Below are 18,806 nucleotides of genomic sequence, written 5' to 3'. Positions count from 1 at the left end.
GTGGTGAGGCCTCCACGGCATCGCAGCCGGCCACGGGAGGCAGGAGCACGAGGCACGCCCGGCGCTGGTTTGGGTGGCTGGAGCAAGAAGACCAGAGGTTGAAGAAGCACTACGGCCGTTGGATGGACATCGTACGGTCACTGGAGCTTGAATCGTTCATATTGACTAAGTTGACAAAGCCCTCCGTCCCCGTCAACTTAGTAGGCCCACAAGTCAGCCTCCCACTATGGTGGGTCCCAGCTGGCAGTGGGTATTCATTTTTTTGTGCGCAATAAGGAGACACTTCCTTGCATGCGAAGATATAGTTGGTGGGTCCGACCTGTCAGCGGAGGGAATGTTTTTTTTCGTTAAATACAGAGGCCCTTCCGGCGGGTCCCAGATGTCAGGTGGAGGAATCATTATTTTGCGCGTAATAAGGAGGCATTTCCTTGTGTGCGGCCGTGGACCCAGCTGTCAGCCTCTCCACGTATAGTCCACTTTCGATGGAAGCCGTTCCTTGACCACGTTGACCACGCCGCGCCGAGAGCACCAGGGTGGTGGACGACAGCGAGGCCTAGGAAGGGGATGACACGGAGCCGGGGAAGACGCGGCAGTGGATGCCCATGCGTAGAGGAGTATGAGGGTTCACTGGTTCGCTGCGGTGTGAGGCTGCCGTCGCTGCAGAATAACAAGGGGTGTGGGTGAGTAGAGGGATGGCCTAGCCTGCGGTGGGAGTAGTAGGGCGCGGTGAGGCCTCCGCGGCATCACAGCAGGCCACGGGAGGCAGGAGCACACGGCACGACCGGCGCTGCTTTGGGCGGCTGGAGCAAGAAGACCAGAGGTTGAAGAAGCACTACGGCCGTTGGATGGACATCGTACGGTCACTGGAGCTAGAATCATTTATATTGACTAAGTTGACAAAGCCCTTGGTACGCGTCAACTTAGTAGGCCCACAGGCCAGCCTCTGAAACGGTGCGCCCCATATGTCAGGGGGAGGAATCATTTTTTGGGCGGCTGAAGCAAGAATATCCGAGATTGAAGAAGAAGCACGACATCCGTTGGATGGACATCCAACGGCCACAACTGCTAGAACCGTGTGTTGTTGACAAAGCCTTGCATACGCGTCAACTTAGGTTTTTTAGGGGACGCGTCAACTTTGAAGGCCCACAAGTGTGTGACAGAGAACATATAGCCCATTTGCGATTTGTAAGAATGCACATCCCATTTTTTAATTCTAATGGAATTTACTACAGCCCATTTACAATTTGTTAAAAGTACAACCCATTTTCTAGCTAGGACAACGATTAATAATTTCAACCATTCCTCAAAAAAAGATTAATAATTTCAACCAATCGCTCAAAACAGAATTCAAAAAAATTTCCCACATTTTTATGGGATCCGAAATATTTTTATCCGAAATTTCTAGTCAGATTAAATATAATTTCGAAATAAAGTTGTATTATGTTAAAATCCAATGAAATATTGCGCGCGCAACAAGTAATGAAATTAAAAATTTCAAATTCCAAAAATAATATATTTTTAAACTAATTACGCATTTGGTGCATTTTTTTATAGTTATTGCCCAGTTATTATAATTACATCCCATTTACTATTTCTTAAAGTCCATTTTCTTGTTAAGCCTAATGCATACCTCCTAGGAAAGTTTGCAGCCCAGCGGGGCGGAGAATAACAAGTTGACCCGGATATTGTGTACAACTGTTGGCCCAGTTGCATTGCTGATGTTGAAAAAAAAGGCCTGTGTAGTACAGTACAACCTAACATGGCTACTCAGCCCACATTTAGCGACACCGGAAAGGCCCAAACAAGGCTTCTGTACAACTTTTTGAAGTCACTGAGCTCAATTAATAACTTAAGAAAAAAGTTAGATTACAGCGGAACCTAATTAAAAGCCGTCACAAGCAAAGAAATAATTCAACGGGTCCCACTTGTGCGTGTGTGTGTGTGAGAGAGAGAGACCCATCGGTCGATGCTCGTAAATACATCTTTCAGCCATATGCATTGCTGATGCTCAGTAAAAACTTATATAGTTGACACAATCATATAGAACATCATAGCACACTGAACTTGCATACAAAAAATTCACGCAGGCGGCACAATCAGGATGGAAGCAGCGGATCGCTACGGGTAGGGCTATGTTGAAACCAACGAACTCGTACATAACGGTTCATCATCTTCATCAATGACGGGGAAATATCTTGAATGCTGTGCAAAGAAAACAGACAGACAACACAATAAGTTCTGCTAGCACATTAAGTTGACGTACAACCCTTTCTAAAAAAAGTCCAGGTACAAAATTAGAACATGTCACAATCAAATGTACTGGCACATCAGTGCTTCACACCCATAGCTCGGATTTAACTAGTATCTGACAAGATTCAGTAGTTACCTCAAATTAGAGCACATCCAGGCAGCCAGCCCTGCCTCTTCTCCCAAAGAAGCAGTGGCCTCTGCCGCGCGATGGAGTAGGCCGTGTGCCATCCATCATTCCGAGAAACACGGCGAAAGTCTGACGTTGACTCCTGTAATGGACGTCGTCGACGGACCCTGGCACCAGCGGCGGCGGCAGGACTTCGATTGATGGATTGACCACTTCTTCGACATGCACGGACACTCGATACAGGCACATCCCTAACGTGGTCAGCGGCGGCCTTGGTGGCGACGAATAGTACAACCCCGGTTCCTGCACCGGTATCTCAACACCAATCACCTTCGGTATGGTGGATGGCTTCTTCATCCATGCCATAACCGTCAGAGCCCAGCTGTCTGGAGGAACAAACATACTTACGAGCTCACCTCCAAGGTCATTGATATGCTCATTCATGGACTCGCTGTTCCAAGCACGTCGAGGCATGCCGTGGAAGGTAAGCTTTGTTAAAAACTCAAGCTCAGAGGGCACCGAGCCCCATCCTGGGTGCCACCGATCAAAGCTCACCAGCGCACCATTGCAGAACAAACGCCGGGAAGATTCGAACACACGACCGCAGCCGAAAGTTGTCCGGAACCTGACGAAGAAATCAGCCGGTGGCGGACAGACTTCGATGAGCAAGTCACTTATTTGGATGCCGTGCGCAATGCCAAGAGCTTTGACAAGGTTGTCCGGCGAGACGGGAGGCCGGTCGCCGTTGATGGTTACCATCAGCACTTTGCCAGCAAACTGGCCGTCAAGCGCCGCCATGCCACTGTTGAGCGATAGCACGCAATGACCAAAGGCAGGACGGACCTCAGGATCTCCGGCTCGGAGATCCGCGTTGACCAGCGACATGATAGTGCCTTGAGTACAGGGAGTACAGGAGGGTGATTTGGGGGAACTGGAGTAGGAATCGAGATTCCAGAGGTGGGGGAGGGGCGGGAGATTGGGGATGAAAAGGTAGCATGAATTTCGAACACGTGCCAATATGCTCTCGGCGCGCAAGCGCACGAAAACACCGGTGGCGCCCACATGTCGGCCTAAGAGTCCTTATTCTTTCTTTTTTGGAGAGCCTGGCCTTTTTTGAGGATCTTTTGAGAGCCCGGCCTGAGAGTCATAATTGACCTGTTTGGCATTGCGTTAGTACTCAGGCCATATTCAACGACACCTCACTGGCCCAAACAAGTGTACATCATCGAAAAGACACTGATCTCAAATTATATAACTTGAAAAAAGGAGATACACTCTGAACACTTGAGAATGGTGATGCCCTCATTTAGCCCACCAGTAGTTCGAGACAATAAACAGTTCGAAACAACGATATATACAACATTCAAACACTTACTAGTGACTACTACTGACATAAACAACAAGACATGATAGTTCATAAGAAGTCTTGCTACACCACCAAAACGCACCCATCTGCAGCGCTCAGACTCTTGTGATCCAGACGAGAATGACATTCTAAACAGAGGCCACTATTACATAGTAAGAGTGACATAGACGAGGATGACCAAATGACAAGGAATATGCATAACAAAAGAAAGAACTACCCATCTAGAACAAGCAGCAAAGACAACAAAGTCATTCGAAGAGATGATCCAACACCATCATAATTTGCAGCCCCGCTTCAGCGACCAATGATCGGGAGACACCAGTACTCCACCCTTTTGACGCAACAGCCTAATTACCTATCAACCTGAAGGCTTGAACCACATCACTGCCTGTCGTAATTGAGACATCCAAGGATCAAAGTTAATCCGGATGCCTTTGTCATTCTCACCTTCTTTTTGCTGCAGGCTGTATCGTTGACAATCAGGGGAGTTTGCTCCCGAACTCCTAGGGCTCGCCGTGTAGACACAGTTTTCCATTGCAAACAGAGCCTCTCTGCCATCAAGGTCCTTGCCAACGGTGATCTCCTGGTTAATCGGATAATTGAGTCCGAGAAACAGAGAGTGTGAACCAAGGTTGTTTACCAGCCTCCAACTAAAAAATCCCGAAGGCCCCAACAAGCTGGTATCCTGCTCATAGACGTAACAGCCACTGTCCGGATACTCACGTATTTCACGGTGCTTGTATACAATGGGGTTTTTGCAATATAACTTTTTCGGCTCATGTGTCCGAATGATCATCAGTCTTTTGCCGTCGTCTGATAGAGCGAGGAACCATTTGTGCTTCCCTGTTTTTGGCAAAGGTGGTGTGATTACAAAGGGCAGTAACTGTAGGGACACTGCATCATATAAAAAAGGACAGGCATTGTTAATGTAAGATCAGCAGTGTTCAGAGTATGAGTAGGATAATGCAAGAAACAACATTGATATGTCCCTGTTGGAACTGGGAGGAAAATACAGGGAAATGTATACTGGGTTCGAAAATATAGAAGTGCCATGCATGGTTATACTCTTGTTATCTCGCAATCGATTCTTCACAGGAAGCTACCATGTCATGGATGTTATGTAATCATGTTCTGTCGTCACAAACAAATTCTTCAAGGTAACTAACAGACCATGCATTGTTATATACTCGTGTTATGTGGGCAAATTTTTTGTGAGGATATTATTCTAGCCATTGGTTGCTGAAGGGCGAATATAGGTATGTACACATGGTAATCATTACAGGATTTCACTACTTCCAAATATAGAGTTCTCCATATGCACATTTACTTCCCTAATGTATGGTTAGATGAAACCAACAGTGTGGTGCATGTTTCTACATCATGAAAATGAGGAAACTAACATGACCATTGATACACACTCATATTTAGTAGTAGTATATAGATTACTGTAAAATAAGGAGAATATCCATATATTCCTAACCGTTTGATTATTCAGGGGTACAAATTGGCTGTAATGACATGGTCACAATCGCATGAATTAACTCATTCCAAATATAGCTGATTTACGACATCTCTAATACATTGCCATAGTTCTACTCAAATTCTGCTCAAACAGGGATATGCCAATCATCACAAAAAGTTCAAACAGTGTCATGGCGTCATCATTAACATGAGACGGAAACAACTTACACACGCCGTCCCAGCAATACGTGGTGCCATCTGCTTTGTCGATCGCGTAGATGATGCCATTGTGTTCAATAGCATCACAGAAGTGTGTATCATCTTTGACGATGATCCACTGCGAGCTGAGTTGTCTCTAGCTAAAGAAGGCTAGGCGAGTCCGCGGTCAAACAAGGCAATTAGCTTGAAGTCTACGTAATTCGCATGTCGTGTGGGCACTTGGCAGATTACAATCTTCTGCAAAACAAGGTCCGTCCAACTGACATGGTAATTAGATGACTTGGACCGTGATGGTAAAACTCTATATAATCCAACGGAGGAAGGATAATCTCATGGGAGGTCTGGAAGTTCACGAGCACCAAATTTTTACTGTCTTCCCCTTCTCTGAAGGCAGCCATCCAGTGGGAGTTCATGCCGACCTAGTACATACCTGCCAAGAAGTTTCGGGCGATGGTGATTGGATCGAAGTCGAGGGAAATGATGTACGGCGACCCACTACATACCTGCAAAGAAGATTCGGCTAATGGAGATCGGATTGAAGTCGAGGGGCATCATGTACGCCTCCGTATCATGGTGAGCCAATCTCGCAAGACCAGATAGCAGCAAGCAGGGTGTCTTGAAAAGCTTAGGCCTCGCTTCGACGATGGCCGTGTGCATGTCCCTCGAGCATGCAGCCAGCCGCAGGGCGCTCAACATATCCATACACGAACAACAGAGGTCGAGGATGTCACTGGGGAGACTGCTCTAATCGCGGCTCATATGGATGCTGCGCAGTTCGCGTTCGGCCATGGTGGAGTTTGGAAGGTGGGGTTTTTTGGGGGCTTGATTTACGGGGGAGAAGGCTGTAGGTGCTGGAGCGGCTAGCGAGGGAATAGTGGTACTGGGGGAGGCGAGCGAGGCGACGGTACACGGGGGCACAGTGAGATGGAGATGGAGATGGAGTGGTGCTATGGGAGGGGAGAGGGAGACGAGGCGAGGCATGCTAATGTGCTGCACAGCGGCGGTGACAGACTGCACAGTGCACATGGTGAGGCTGACTTTGGTAACCCGAACACGCCGCCTGGACTAGTGTCAGGCGCAGGGTGTTGTCACTTCACTGTGAGGACCGGATGATGCTACTGCTACTGCTACTGCTACTACTACTGCTACTGCTACTACTACTACTACTACTACTACTACTACTACTACTACTACTACTACTACTACTACTACTACTACTACTACTACTACTACTGCTACTGCTACTGCTACTGCTACTGCTACTGCTACTGCTACTGCTACTGCTACTGCTACTGCTACTGCTACTGCTACTGCTACTGCTACTGCTACTGCTACTGCTACTGCTACTGCTACTGCTACTGCTACTGCTACTGCTACTGCTACTGCTACTGCTACTGCTACTGCTACTGCTACTGCTACTGCTACTGCTACTGCTACTGCTACTGCTACTGCTACTGCTACTGCTACTGCTACTGCTACTGCTACTGCTACTGCTACTGCTACTGCTACTGCTACTGCTACTGCTACTGCTACTGCTACTGCTACTGCTACTGCTACTGCTACTGCTACTGCTACTGCTACTGCTACTGCTGCTACTGCTGCTGCTGCTGCTGCTACTGCTGCTACTGCTACTACTGCTACTACTGCTACTACTGCTACTACTACTACTACTACTACTACTACTACTACTACTACTACTACTACTACTACTACTACTACTACTACTACTACTACCACCTCCCCTTCATCTTCATTTGCATCCAAACCCCACTGTGTTCACATTGTTTTAACCTCTTTAAATAATCATCTACTACTTCAGTTAGACTAGCCATCTAATCCTAATTCTCCAAACCATAGCCCTCCGTTCCAGCGGTTCCAAATGGCGAAAGAGATCGAGATGCAGGTTTTTAGCGTCCAACATGTCCTCGTCGAAGGCTCATTGAGCATAGTTGCCACCGTCACCTTCCACCCAAGGGTTGTTCGGAAGTGGATCAACAATGTATCCAGCTCCCTCGAAAAGGTAGAGACGAGAGTCATCGGTCTCGACGCAGAGTACACGGAGCGTGCCACTGGGAAGATCCAACGCGCCGCCGTCCTTCAGCTGTGCCTCGAAGATGATGTTTTGGAGTACCACATCATACACACGCCCTCCATACCAGGTGAGCTTCACAATTTCTTGTCTTGGGAGGACATATACTTCTGTGCGGCAGCCATCGAAGGGGACAAACAGAAGCTGGAGCCGTACAACCTTGATTTGAAAAGCATCGCTGACCTACAAACCAGAATCAAAATTCCTATAGAAGATTGTGATAAACAGACACCATCCCTATTCGACGTAGCAAATTTTGTGCTCAGTACAAATCTTCAGAAGGGTGACGAGACGGTGGCATTAAGGTTGTCTGGATGGGAGAATTATCCCTTGACGTATGAGCGGATAAAATATGCTACCCTCGATGCCCGTGTGAGTTTCGAGATAGCTGCAAGGTCCAAAGAGCTTGTTGCGAAGCCGTCTCCCACAGAAAATGAGAAGAAGAAGAAGAAGAAGAAGAAGAAGAAGAAAAGGCTGCACCAGCAGCAGGGCATTATGGATGGATGAACTATTTCCTTTCTTGTACAAAAAAATTATTCCCTCTCGGTGTATATTGATATAGATGGACTATTTCGATGGTGTGCATGTCTTTGGAACAAGTAGTAGCGTGGGTTCGCTTGACTAGAAGGAACTATTTATCCGCCTAGCTTTCTCTACTACTCCTTACAGCGATCGGTATGCAATGCATGTGCCTGTAGACATGATAGCTTGTCCATGGAAGTTCAACTACGGCGACCATCACGTTTCATCCACTGCCACTCGCGATTCCCACGACGCCGCTCCAACCCACGGCACCACGTCCCCCGACGTGCGCCTCACCCCTCTCGGCCGCACCGCCCTTCTGCCTTTGTGTGCATGACATGTGGGCCACCTTAAATGCGGTGAGCATCAAGTTTCTACCACAGCCACACGCGATTCCCACAACGCCGCACGAACCCATGACACCACACGTCCCCCGACCTGCGGCTCACCTCTCTCGGCCCCACTACCTCTCTGCCTTCGGGAGCATTACATGTGGACCAGCCACCTATCGGGTCCACATGTTATTGACTCAAAGGCAGGTGTAGTAAGGCGCTGAAGCTCAGTCCCGAGGGCCCTGAGAGGGAAATGTAACTCCTGCGCCAGGCTGGTGCTACCGCTGCACGAACTCATGCCAAACTCAAGATTTGTTTCTTTACTATACATGCACGCAACGATTTAATGGACATTGTAATCTCAACATGTGATGGGGAGCTCTAAATTTGAATTTGAAACTTATAAAACGAAAAGATTCAAAACAAATAAACAGGGAGAGAGGGAGTATATCATAGGATGTGTCCCATACAAAACAAGTCCCCTAGTTTGTCACCGCGAAGATGCGGTTAGAAAGGAGCACAACGTCTTCGTACTCGTACGGCAACAAATCGTCCGCAGACAGCATGGTCCATCTTTGACCGCCATGTGCAAGGTTCGTGCTATCTTATTCAATCTCACCATGGTTCCATCATACCAATTCATGCGGTGGCCCGTTGCATGGCTGATCCCAATGTTGGACAAAGGTTCTACGGGAACAGTGTCACCGTTGTAAATGTTGTGCAAATTGATGTTGGTACCCTCCCGTACATATGCAAGCCAATCTCCACTCGCACCGAGCCTAACCTGTGAAACAGTGGGCAGGGGGAGAATTAGGAAATGGACATGGAAGTAGTCTTTAGAATGCATTTACTACGTGATCAAACTCATCTTACCTGCTCATCGGAGGAAATCCGAGTGCCCCTCAACGTCGGCATCTCAAGGGGCGTCAACTTGCAACTACGGCCACGCCGCGCTGGAGAGACCCCCAAGGAAACATCCTCGTGCGTCCCACGGAACATCAAGATGCATTTGTATGAGTAGTTTATCTTGTGAGAGAAAAGGATGAACGAGGGAAGGCCTCTAGAGATAGAGATAGACACTACTACTACCAATGTGCTGGCCCGTGCGTTGCAATGGATCCAAAGTAGTAGAATAATACTTGTTCACGTGCTTGAAATATAAACACTCTAGTTTTGATATACATGTGTCAGCAGACATGACAGCTTGTCCATGGAAGTTGAACCACAGCGACCATCACGTTTCTTGTTTCTACCACTGCCACACCCACACGCGATTCCCACGACGCCGCTCCAACCCTACCTGTAAGCACGATGTCCCCCGACATGTACCTGGATCCTCTGACGTGGCTATCACTGCCTTACCCTGCCTTTCCTTTGCTGACAGGTGGGACCCACACTTGGGGGTCCCACATGTCAGTGAAAGAATGGTAGGATTGTTCACGTCAGGGGATCCTCATCCCCCCGACGTGCGCCTCATCCCTCTCGGCCCCACCGCTCCTCTGCCTTTGTGTGCATGACATGTGGGCCAGCCGAACTGCGGTGACCATGAACTTTCTACCACAGCCACACCCGATTGGACGCGGTTTGCCTGCTCCGCTGCTGTGCTCCGATCCATACTCCCGCACCATCGAATTTTCATCCAGCGGCTGTGCCACATTTCATCCCGGGCATCAATCCTCAGCTGGAGTACTTCTGTACTACAGGTAGTACCCGCCGGCGTGGCCATCTACGCCTCGTAACGCCCCGACGCCCAGCTGTGGCACCCTTTCCACGGCCACGCCACCACCGGCCGGTTCATCTCAAACGAGTGAGTCACAAACCACACCACCACCATGAGAATGACATGTGGGCCAGCCGCATTTAAGGTCTGCATGTCATTGACTCATAGGCCGGGCACTAAGCCACTGAAGTTCGGTCCCGTGGGCCCCGAGAGGGAAATGTAACTCCTGCGGCAGGCCTTGTGGTGCTCCCGTAGTACGATCTCGTGCCAAACCCGAAATTTGTTTCTTACTACTACTCCCAACTACTAGTAAGGTACACGTGCATTGCACACATGAGATTCTGGTGGTTTGTGCATTATGCTTGTACATGTGGAGTCTTCTAGATTCTACATGTGGCAAAATCTGGTGGAATGTAGATGATATCCAACGCCAGTAGTGCTCGGATTTGCCATCTTTGTACTGTCGGATTGGCTTCATCCAACGACCAACTTTCAAAGTTATTCACACACTATATAGGGGTATAGATGTTTGGTTTGCAGCCTAAGGTTGCCATGCCTAAGCTTAGGCATGCCACAAGTGTGTTTGCTTGCGTTCTCGTCTCAGCATAGTTGTTCCCTCTTCATGCATGCTCAACTCAACACCCCTCTTCATGTATGCTCTCTTCATGCATGCTTCTAGTGTATTTGTGCTAAGCTAGTGTGGAGTCATGCACCCTCCATACACTCTACCAAACACCCAAAAGTGGGTCGAGAAGGGAACTCTTGGGATCAGGCACCCTTCATACACCCTACCAAACACACCAGGCATGTGTTTGGTTCATTGCTACACTTGTGGCTTGCCACACTTTTCTAGCTACATGGTCCACATGTCATAGACTCAACTTCTTGCCAAATCTTGCCACACTTGATGTGTTTCCTCTAGCCGATGATGATTTTACACGTGGAAAATCCCCATTGGTCGGGGCTGTTAACGGGTTATCGGATCCAAAACCCGACTCGATAGCTTAACGGCATTCCGTTACGGTGGATGCCACATGTCAGTCACCCTTGACGAAAGCACTTCTGTGACGCGCGATTTATCGTCATGGAAGTGGACACTTCCGTGATGATAATTTTGGTAATGTCATGGAACACTTCTACGACAGCACAGGTATGACTATCTTGATTCTGTCATAAAATCGTCATGGATGTACATGCATGACAAAAAACGCGACCTACTATGACAAACACGTATCATCACGGAAGTGTATTTTTTTGTAGTGAATATAGCATTTTTAGGACCAAAATCTAGCTGAGCTACTTCCCCTTCTTCATCTATAGCACGAAATACAGCGGGTAAGTAATAAACCATATTAATATCCATACCTTCATGACCCGGTGTAGACTCATAATCAAGCATTTCATCCCCTTCCGCAAGCATGTCCGCTGACTCCGAAATATCTCCAAGGGAAGAGGAAGTAGTAGGCAAAGTGGACGATGTAATAATTGCCGCATCGTCCTTCATTGGTGGTGTAGGTGTTCCTGTGATCACTTCAGAAGCTGCTATGTTTTCTTTTTGCTTTGGCCTCCACACTTGTTTTGGGGGTACCATGGGACGACTTTCATTGAATAATTTATCCCTTAACTTTTCTGCTTCTTGTTCCTCCTTCTCATGACTCCTCATGCACTACAATCTCCTTTTTTGCGTCTTGGTCAGCCCAGAAGGACACCACTTAGGCTGAGTATATTTTGGATCCCTCGACTTGGCCTTGCTTGTGCTAGCTTCATGATCATTAGCCATGGGACCCTTCTGGACAGCAGCCACATCTTTATTAGAATCAGCTGGATTACTAACAATAATCGGCTCTTTGATTGTTAATTCTTTATCGCCTATCATAATAGTTTCAACACTAGTATTCTTCTCCTTTTGCTTGCTAGGCTCTGAAATTTCAGCACTTGGTGATTTAGCACGCCACACTTGCTTGCCAACCCTTTTTTGATTATCTTGTATTGGCCGATTGACACCATTGTTCAAACGGCCTCGTGTGGGATAAGAAAGTCTCTCATGAACGGGCCTCCTTGGTTCTGCCCAACCCGGATGAAAAGCATAAGGGGCCATTGGGGGCTGCCCCCATCCTCCTTTGCAGCCTCCCATGTAGTATGGCGCATAGGGGGGGTGGCGCCATCCATAGTCCCGGTGCCCATGACCCGTATGGCCTTGCATGATGCTGAAATTCTTCCAAGGAGGTGACCTTGAGCGCTTCAAATTGGATGACCGGTTAGAGCTAGAACCGGCCGCTTGATTGGCATACTTGGACAACAACATATCAAAAGTTGGCTTGATTTTCTTGTGCTGTACTTTAGCTTCATTCGTCTTCCACTTGCCAACCTCTCGATTCTTGGGCTTAACAAATTTGGCATGAGTGTTCTCTTTTGCACTTGTGGTTGCCCCCTGGGTGTAGGATTCTTGATGGTGATCTTGATTATCTCCTTCCCATCGGGTTGCTTGTCAAGCACAACTTGTCTCCCCAAGACCTTGTTGCTCTCCTTATTTTTCCTGGGCTCACCAATGAGAATATTATTCTTATTAACTGATTAGGCTATGCTGGGCTGAATTAACATCTTCTTCTCCTCCAAATCCATGGTTTTCATTGGGAAAGGCTGCTTATCAACTTGCATCTCAAAAAAATTCAATCGTCTGTCATTAATAGCCGATTTTATCTGTCGTCAAAAAACATTACAATCATTAGTAGCATGAGAAAAAGAATTATGATACTTGCAATAAGAACGTCGTTTCAGCTCCTCAAATGACGGTAAACTATGAGATATTCTAATAATCTTCGCTTGCAATAAAGCATCAAATATTCTATCACACTTAGCAATGTTGAAAGTAAATTTCATCTCTTCATCATGATTCTTACGAATCGGCTTTAAATCATTGCAAGTAATTGGTTTGGTCTTAGATGGCCAAAGAAATTCAGCAGCATAAATATCACCCTCATCGTCCGAGTGGTCACTATCATACTCAAGCATATTCATCTTAGGACGATCAGTTTTATACCTATGCACCTCTTTAAGATCTTTGCTTCGGCTTTCTTGAGCCAAAGCCCTTTGCAAGACTTGGTTGACATTTAAAAACTCATGTCCTTCTAGCCTTCCTGTAATGTGAGTTCTCAAACCACTAAGCACAAGATCATCCAAATCTCTTTCGGTTATCACCAAACTATAACACCGGTTTTTAGTTTCTCTAAATCTCTTGACGTAATCAGAGACTGATTCATCATGCTTCTGTTTGACCGATCTTAGATGGGACAACTTGAGTTCATTGTCGCCGCTATAAAAGTGATCATGAAATTTCTGCTCTAGCTGCGACCAAACCCGAATGGAACCATGTGGTAAAGAAGAAAACCATGAAAATGCAGTACCGGTTAATGATAAAGGAAACAAACACACTTTCAATTCATTTAGCAAGCCTGCCTCACCTAATTGTGCTAAATATTGACTAACATGCTCCCATGTGGTTTTTGTGCCGTCTCCGTTAAACTTAACCAAATATGGAATTTTATATCCTAGAGGGCACTGGATGGCATCAAATTACTCGGGGTACGGCTTCTGGTAAATCCGATTCCGAGGTAACTCAACCCCAAAATTCTCTCGAAGCATCTTAGACATCTCCTCTCTTAAATTAGCTAGGGCATCGACTGTAGTAGACGATGAAGCTTGCTGCTGTGGCATAGGAGGAATATGACTACTAGTTGTAGATAGGAACTGTGGCATGTATGCCAAACCATAGTTCGGTAGTGGCTGAGTGGTTGTACCTGTAGGTAAGGTTTGGTTCGGCGTTGCCACCGAACCTGGCATGCTCATAATAGGATTAATTGGTGCAGCCACAATCTGATTTGTTTGGGTAGGATAATAAGTCATCGGCATGGCAGGCGCCGATGAAATAGGTAAAGCTAGATTAGGGTTTTGCACACTAGCAACTACACCACCATTACCACTAGATGATTGAGATATATTCTTCTGAGCATTAGTATTTTCTATGGAAGTTTGATAGACCAGATTGTTACCATCTGCAATACGACTCTCAATCTCAGCCCACTTCTCATGAGAAAAGGTAGTACTCACAGATGGTTTAACCTGCTCGGCTTGAAGAGGAGGGAACTTTATTTTTTCAATCGGAGTGATGTTGCCTTGGCGATCCTTCTTGAATTTTGCAAGGAACTCCTGCAAGTCCTTCTCCTCGCACGCCTTCTTGTACTCCTCATAGACTTGGCGATGATTGGCCGATATCTCATCAAGACTGGGCTTAATGATGTTATCGGCGTCTACCTTAGATGGCTTGGGAAGATCAGACATGGTGGATGATGATGATTGATCTTCAGTCCCTAGCGGAGTCGCCAAAAAAGTGTGTTGACACACGAACACGTCACGTGTACCCTCAACACCGGGGGTGATGCATCATAGCTCACGTCAAAGGAGACCCGACCGACAGCGCGATATGCAAGACAGTCGGCGGGTGCTTTTGCGGATCCGAAACCCCACACCCACGGGCGGGACCCGGTCAGGGAGTGCGGCGGCTAAGGGCTGACTAGGTAGATTCGCTCGCCCCTAGAGCAAGTAGTATATTGATTTGTTCGATTGTGTGTTGTCTCAATCGGCCGTCACCCCCAACATATAAAACAGGCGGCTGGACTTCCCGTACAAGCAAAGGATTCATCTATGCTTTCCTTACAAGAAAATTATATCAATTCACGTCCTACAGTTCTAGTTTTAGCCCAACTCGGATTCAGCCCGAATCTGTCCCACACTTCTATCCTGCTTCTTGCATGGGATGTAGAATTTGCATATGACCTCCGATTAAGAAGATCAAAATACCAAATTTGTGCGCCTCGACGAGGCGAACAACTCTCCTGTTGATCATTTTTCCAAATAAGGTCCTCTTCAATACTTTATGAGGTCACATTTAACTTCTAGTCGGCTTTGGTCGTGCAGTTTTCTTTGCTGTCCGAGTCTTGCAGAAACTGTGCAGGCTGTATACTATCTCAGATGATGATGACTCAAAAAGCAAAGTTGACCTTTTCGATGATACACAAAACTTCTGTGTAGAAAACTTTTCCATCTGAGATCATCTGGATACTCTTTTGAGCCCATCTCCAACTTCTGGTCGGATTGACTTTGACAGCTTCCACCTTTCCGGCAAGCTTTCCACGCCAGCAAGATTTCACCCCGGCAAGCTTTCCACCCCGGCAAGGTTTCCACCCTGGCAAGATTTCACCTCGGCAAGCTTTCACCATGGCAAGCTTTCCACACCGGCAAGGTTTCCACCCCGGCAAGCTTTCACACCGGCAAGGTTTTCACCCCCGCAAGGTTTCCACCCCGGCAAGCTCTACACCGGCAAGGTTTTCACCCCTGGCAAGCTTTCACACCGGCAAGGTTTTACCCCAGCAAGCTTCATTCAGCCGGCAAAGGCCGAATAACTCACGTGACCCATCAGACAGGGTGTCTAGTACGTCGCGCCATATTTCCGTTTAGGTTCAGTTTGTAGTGAATTGTCTAACTTTTGCATACGAACTCGGATTGAGATGATTTATATATCAAAATTGATTGCCTCAACGAGAAGAAAACAATTCGTGTAGATCAGTCTTCCATATGATGCCGTCTTGGGGGCGTAATTATCTGAATAGTGTCTGAATATAAAATCCCAGTACTTCGAACACAACTTCTGCCTTGGAGATGAGATCGGATGGCTATTGCCCAAATACCAAAGTTTCACCTTTTGACGATATAGAAATTTCTCACTTTGAGCACTTTTCCATTTGAGGCCATCTTAATTGTGTTTTTGACCATGCCAAAATCTGGTGTCAATAGGGTCCACGAAGAAGCAACCTTGTCTATCCCACAATGGCCATCGCCCATGAAGGACTTGCCTCACTGTGACACCCTGGTTTTTGCCCTTTTTTTCTAAGTTTTATTGCTTTTTGAATTGAATTTGAGTTTGTGAATCAACTCATTTGGACTTCATCACTTGGGCATTTCTTTGATTTTCACCCAAGTGACTCATCTCACCTCCAAACCCATACCTTGCCCTCTGATATACCCAAATATAACCTTGGGAATATTTTTCTTAAATGAAAAATATTCAGTTTCTTTCTGAAATAACACTTCACTCACTTCTACTCCAAAGCAACCCTCATTTTTCTTGCCCACAAAATTCTGGGGAAAATCCTGAATGTTCTTTGGACCTGGACACACCTCCCTGTGCAAAAAATATTTCATTGTTATTTGGAATATTTTTTCTACAGAAAATCTTTTCCTTTCTGGTCAGAAAATGCATGTTGTGAAGGAAGTGCATTTTTCCTTGATCCAATGAATCTCAAATTTTTAGGGCTTCGTTACCCTCCTAAGTAAACCCTAGATACCAAAAATCAGCTCTTAACTCTCTCTAGATTTCTCTCTATCAAGCTCCAAAGTTTCTGTCCAGAAACTTGCCATGAAGCTACAATCGCACCTTGTCAGCCTGGCATTAACTTGGATGCTTGGATCGACCTAAACTTGCGAAGACAACACCCAGACATGAATTTATTGCTCGACGCATCGCGTAGCCGGAGTTCCCGTGGTGACCGCGTTCGTCCAAGCGTGCTGGCATGCAGCCGACGAGCTCTGCATCGCGCCATCGCCCCTGTTGAGCTCGTACTCGCGTCGCAGCTTGCCTTAGCCTACGGCACCACGCCACCACCCTTGTCTCTTCGCCCTTGAATCCTCCCTACCGCTCGCCGACGCCGAAGCTCGCCGCAGCGAGCACGGGCACGACGGGGCCAAGTGCACAGTGCGCCCGTGCCCCTGTGCTCATCTCCACCCGTGTCCTGTACTCGTCCGCGCCCTTTCAGAGTGGCCGCCTGAGCTATGGAGTCTTCCCCTCTCCCACTGACGCCCCTCGTCGCCTCCTGGAAACTCGAGACAGCTCGCGGGAGCCCGCCGTCAGTGTCAAAACCGGCCGATCTCGGGTAGGGGGTCCCGAACTATGCGTCTGGGGATCAAAGGTAACAGGAGGCGGGGGACATGATGTTTACCCAGGTTTGGGCCCTCTTAATGGAGGTAATACCCTACTTCCTGCTTGATTGGCTTTGATGAGTATATGGGTTACGAGAGTTGATCTACCTCGAGATCGTAATGGCTAAACCCTAGATGTCTAGCCTGTATGATTGTGATTGCCTCTACGGACGAAACCCTCCAGTTTATATAGACACCGGAGGGGCCTAGGTTGTACAGAGACGGTTTATAGAGAAAGGAATCTTCATCTCCGAACGCCAAGCTTGCCATCCATGCAAAGGAGAGTCCCATCTGGACACGGGGGAAGGCGTTCTATCTTGTATCTTCACGGCCCACCAGTCCGGCCCACGTCACATAGCCTGGACGCCCGGGGACCCCCTGATCCAGGACTCCCTCAGTAGCCCCTGAACCAGGCTTCAATGACGATGTGTCCGGCACGCAGATTGTCTTCGGCATTGCAAGGCGGGTTCCTCCTCCGAATACTCCAAAGTAGTTGAAGAAGAGAACTATATCCAGCTCTGTATTACATTTACAACCCTGAACCACAAGGGCAAAACACTTTAAACAAAATGAATTATGTCTACTGACATCTTTTTCGCGGAGACGTTATGTTCTGGCCTTATCATTATTCCGAACAGTTTTGTGGCATCCCGTTCCGCGCTTCGAGGCAGGGACTCTATTGACAAGTCTTGTCAAAACAGAGATAGTGTCCCCTTATTGCGGGATTCTCATCAATACGGGTTTGGGTAATCCAACCGTGCCATTCGTACGACCCCTTGGGAACATGCGAGTTTTAAGGCTCGTGGGGGGGGGGGTGCTTGATATTCACTGCCTTTATAAGAGGATAAAGATCCATCCTTTTACCCCACGCCTTCTTCTTCCTCCGCCCATACGCCCACGAGCTCCAGCGCCCAAGTTTCAATCCTTTCCGCCCCCACAAAGCACTCCAGCCATGTCCGGATCCGGCACGCAAGGCAAGTGGATGGCCTCCTCCGTTACGGAGGGGAATGTCAAGGAACTCCGGGAAGCGGGGTACCTGGCCATGGACATCGCCCACCGGTTCCCTGCCAAAAAGCAGATCATCCCCAGCCTAGAGCCTAATGCGAGGGTAGTGTTCATGCCCCACGTCCTTCGCGGACAAGGGTTTCCACTCCACCCTTTCGCCCATGGGCTCATGTTCTACTACAGGCTAGATTTCCACGATCTAGCCCCGAATTCCTTCCTCAACATTTCGGCGTTCATCGTCGTGTGTGAGACGTTCCTCCGCATTCCCCCCACTTCGGCCTGTGGCTCAAGGTCTTCAATCTGAAGCCGAAAGTGGTCGATGGTCAACACGGGGAGTGTGGCGGCGCCATGGTGAGCAAGCTCCCCAACGTCACCTGGCGCAAGGGGACCTTTGTAGAGACCGTGAAGGGATGGCAACAGGAGTGGTTCTATATCACGGAACCCCGTGACACCACATGGGCCGCCACTCCTGAGTTCAAATCCGATCCTCCAATGCGGCTTGCATCATGGATTAACAAGGGCCTGGATTGGGCGTCGTCTGACGAGGTGATGACGCTGCAGAAGCGCATTAGGAGCATGAGGGAGAAGAACACCAGTCTTGCCAACGTGATCCAGGTGATGCTTTTTTGCCGGATTCTCCCCTGCCAATGCCGGACTCTCCATATGTGGGAGTTTGATCCGGC

Source organism: Aegilops tauschii, unplaced genomic scaffold (assembly GCF_002575655.3).
Source record: "Aegilops tauschii subsp. strangulata cultivar AL8/78 unplaced genomic scaffold, Aet v6.0 Super-Scaffold_100181, whole genome shotgun sequence".
Classification (NCBI taxonomy): Eukaryota; Viridiplantae; Streptophyta; class Magnoliopsida; order Poales; family Poaceae; genus Aegilops; species Aegilops tauschii.
This window is presented reverse-complemented; position numbering follows the sequence as displayed.